At 47.1% G+C, this 4,108-nt stretch overlaps 1 protein-coding gene across 12 annotated transcripts in view; it reads left to right on the forward strand.

The window, feature by feature from the left end:
- The window catches only part of DST (dystonin), a 569,390-nt gene that overhangs the window by 266,834 nt on the left and 298,448 nt on the right, over window positions 1–4,108 (forward strand). The window lies entirely within an intron of this gene.

A 4,108-nucleotide genomic window follows, 5' to 3' on the forward strand; every position in this document is an offset into this window, starting at 1 on the left:
CTACCGAGGGGGGTAGAGAGGGAAAAGAGAAAGATAGGAGTGGATGGAGGAAGGGAAGGAACTGTGGGGTCTTTCTGCTACAATACCATTTTGCCCTTGGTTTCTGTATATAGGAGCTTAATAGTTGCCCAGGAGATTCTACCTTAGCCTGAGTACATTCAAACCCACAGCTCCCAAGAAGCAGAGAGACGCAAGATGGTATGCAATTACCCAAATTTAGTACTACAGTGGTGTTCAACCTCTTGGTGCCATGGACCAGATGTGTGGTGCAGGGCTGTCTGTGGGCTGGCCCATCTGTGGGTTTGATCAGACCCCATCATCAGGATTAGCCCCACACTGCTAGATTGGGGCCCTGTGCAGCTTCCCTGGGGCCCCCAAACTCCTGGAGTAGGGCCCATCACTGCCTCCCCTGGCCCTGTGCCAGTGGATTGAGGCTCCTCATTTCCTCCCTGGGTCTCATATTGCCTTTACTCAGCTCCCCTCTATAGGATTGGGCCCTACGTTGCCTTTAGCTAATCCCTGTGTGCTCAGATCAGGCCTTTGGGCAGCGTCTGTTCACTGATCTAGCTTGCTGTTTGGCCTCCAGAGCTTCCCAATGAGTCTGTAAACTCAGTAGCAGAGGAGCAGCAATTGCTGCCATCTCTCCCCCGCTGCCAACTTTCCAGAGCCATTGGGACCGCTGTGGACCAGATGACTGGATCTGGCCCACAGGCCAGGGCTTCATCACCCCTGTACTTACTAGAATAAAAGTGTCAGTGAAAGAGTGCTCTGGGGTAGATCCAATAAAAGTGATGCATTTTAGCACCTAGCTTTTAGTTGCCTGGTTCACCAAGGAACCAGAATCCAGATCCCTGAGTTAGGGTTGCCTAAAGGTGATCCTAGTTTTCTGTGATAAAGAAAACAAAATTCTCTGATTAAAAAAAAACCACAAAAAAGTCCATCTTCTCCTGCCCCCACCCCCGTGGCCTGCTGCACCTTCATGACAACTAGCATTTTATTTTCACTAAGTTTTTTTATTTTTGTTTTCTGGTGATTCAGAAGATTCTCTGTAAAACTGCAAATTCCATGTTTTCCCATGGCAAACCATTTTCTAGATCCCTGATGATCACTGATGCCTAAAGGTGTAATCCAAAACCATGAGCACTAGAGCTAGAGAATAGGTGAGTGCACTCACTTAGAAGGAGACAGTCCTGGGTTCTGGTCTCTAGTCCGAGCACCATTTCTGTATTTTACGTTAATCGCCCATTATAATTACCGAAGCAGTCATTAGAGCAGGGATTATTGCTTCCAAGTGAACTGCTTCACCACTTGACTAGTAGTGTCCTTTATCTTGATATTTTGCTGCACAGTAGCATGAAACAGCTTCACCTAGATTAGTATATAACCTGCTGATTCTGATACTCTCCTGGGAGGTGAGAGCTGCAGGTTGGAACCCTCTTAGTTGGAGAAAGGTACCCTACTTCCTAACTGTTTGCTCTAAAACCTGGCTTGCTCTACAAATGAAGAGTGCCTTCAGTGCTGATTTTTTAGGCACCTAAGTCCTTTATTGGATCTAGCTCAGAGTTATTTTATCTGATTGACACTTCTAACTCAGTAATTATTTGGGAGGAGAAACATACATCATTCATGATTCTCTACTGCTTTTGGTAATACTGCAAAAATAAAAATAGAAATAGCTGGTAAGTAGCTGCCCTGATTGACAAGTAAAAGTAGTCTGCACAGCTAAGGCATGTTTTAGAAAAAACAAAACAAAAAAGAAGAGACACAGAGGAAAAGAGGAGGGCTAGATGAGTTTTCCAGTGGAAAATACTCTCAGGATCCCTGTCAAAAGCACATGCCACTATTTCTTACAGCCTTCTAGCCTTTGCAGCTCACTAGCTAGTAGCTCTGATACAATGCAATTAATGAAAAGTTAAACTTTTGAAACCTACATAGTACTGAAATATTTGTTGGCTTCTTGTTGCTGGAGTGTTGGACTATTGCCATAGGAAGTCGCCCCTTTACTAACGTTCCCTTTTCTAACCATGGAGGAATGGGGAAATACAGGGATCTTCTGGACAAATCCCTCTCTTATATTAAGCAAATGACTCAATGATTCAGGGTAATGGACAGACAAATTATACTGATTTAAAAAGGGAGAAGAGGGAATTTACCCTCAACTGTTCTGTAGTAATTATTTTGTGTGTTCGCTTTACTCCCATGCCAAATAAAAGCTACACCATGCTTTCTTATCCAGGGTAGTTTTTGCTTATCACAAGATAGGAAGAAAGACATGAAACAGAACTGAGAAATAATTTGTGCAGTATATCCCTCTTTTTTGTAAGCTGCTAGGCTAAGTACAGACAGTCAAAAAGCCTGAGGATGAATTGATTCAGTCTTTGCAGGTTGGTGTAAGATGCAGAGATTAAACTGATAAGCAAATGAACACATATTCACTTGACAGGCAGGAGTGTGGGGGAGCCCAATCAGAGGGCCACACAGCAGGGTGGTACACAGTGAGGGAGACCACACAAGTGGGGGAGAGTGGGGTTACAGGAAATCACATGTAGCAGAGTGATTGGGAGGAGACTGTGGAGAGGCATGAGGAAGTCCATGTGGCTGGCAGGGCATGTGGCAGGGAAAGCATGGGGGACAAAGCATGACAGCAGGGGGAGTTTGTAGGGAGGATCCTGTGCTTTAGATGCTCCAGGGCATGCAGCCTCCAGCTGCTGAGAAGTTGGATAGCCTTTGTATAGCCCTAGGTTTTAAACAGGTTAATGTTTAAAATCTCATGGGCTTCCTTGCCAAAGATACAAAGTCAAGTTCAGCCCTAGTATAAGGGGGTAAAACTTGATGCTTGGAAACCATACTTAGCTGCTATGGTAATAAAAGCCTCTGAAGTTACCTGGGTTGGACAAAAGATGCACAGAACTCCTGCTAATCTTAATAGTGTGCCTAGGCTGAATATTGGCTAAGTACTGACGGTCAAAAAGCCCGAGGCTGAATTGATTCAATCTTTGCAGTATATTCAGTGGTCGCTTCTTAAGGAGACGATCCTCGAAGCCCAAAGGGGGGTAATCCCAATGCGGATCAAAGGGAGCAGGAAGGCACACAAGCCCCCATGGCTCACCAAAAGCATCCAGGAATGTCTCCTAGCTAAAAGAGAGGCGTACACCCAATGGAAAGGAGGGGCCATCACCAGGGATGACTATACTGCAGTTGCTCGGAGATGTAGGGGGGCAGTCAGGAAGGCCAAGGCAGAGATGGAACTGGGACTAGCTTCCCGGATTAAGGACAACAAGAAGCCCTTCTTTAAATACATAGGGGGTAAAAAGAAGGTTCCGGGTAATGTGGGGCCCCTGCAGGACATGTTAGGAAATTTGGTCGTCACACCAGATGACAAAGCCAACATGTTTAACGATTTCTTTGCCTCCATTTTTCTAAGCAGGGACCAGAACAGTCACCCTCCCGCTGGGCCCCCCTCAGGCCCCAGGGGAGGCACACCTAGGCCAAGGGTTAGTGAGGAACTAGTTAGGGAGCTTCTGAAGGGACTGGATGTATTCAAGTCAGCTGGTCCCGACGATCTCCACCCTAGAGTACTAAGGGAATTGGCTGAGGTCATTGCAGGACCCCTGGCACGGCTTTATGAGCACTCGTGGTGCTCTGGTGTGGTGCCGGAGGACTGGAAGAGGGCCAACGTGGTTCCCATCTTCACAAAGGGGAAGAAGGAGGACCCGGGAGACTATAGGCCAGTTAGTCTTACCTCGATCCTAGGCAAGCTGTTTGAGAAAATTATTCTTGCACATGTCCACGAGGGGCCAGCAGGGGAGGTTATGCTTAGGGGCAACCAACACGGGTTCATTAGCGGAAGGTCCTGTCAGACCAACCTGGTGGCCTTCTATAACCAGATCACCAGATCATTAGCTGCAGGGGTAGCAGTGGACAAAGTCTTCCTGAACTTTTGGAAGGCCTTCGACACTGTCTCTCTTCCTGTTCTCATTAAGAAACTGGGGGACTGTGGTGTCGACACCCACACAGTCAATTGGGTCGCCAACTGGCTGCAGGGCCGCACCCAGAGAGTGGTGGTGGATGGGTCATTTTCGACCTGGAGGGATGTGGGCAGTGGGGT

Source organism: Gavialis gangeticus, unplaced genomic scaffold, assembly GCF_001723915.1.
Source record: "Gavialis gangeticus isolate Ggan-Ray unplaced genomic scaffold, GavGan_comp1, whole genome shotgun sequence".
NCBI lineage: Eukaryota > Metazoa > Chordata > Crocodylia > Gavialidae > Gavialis > Gavialis gangeticus.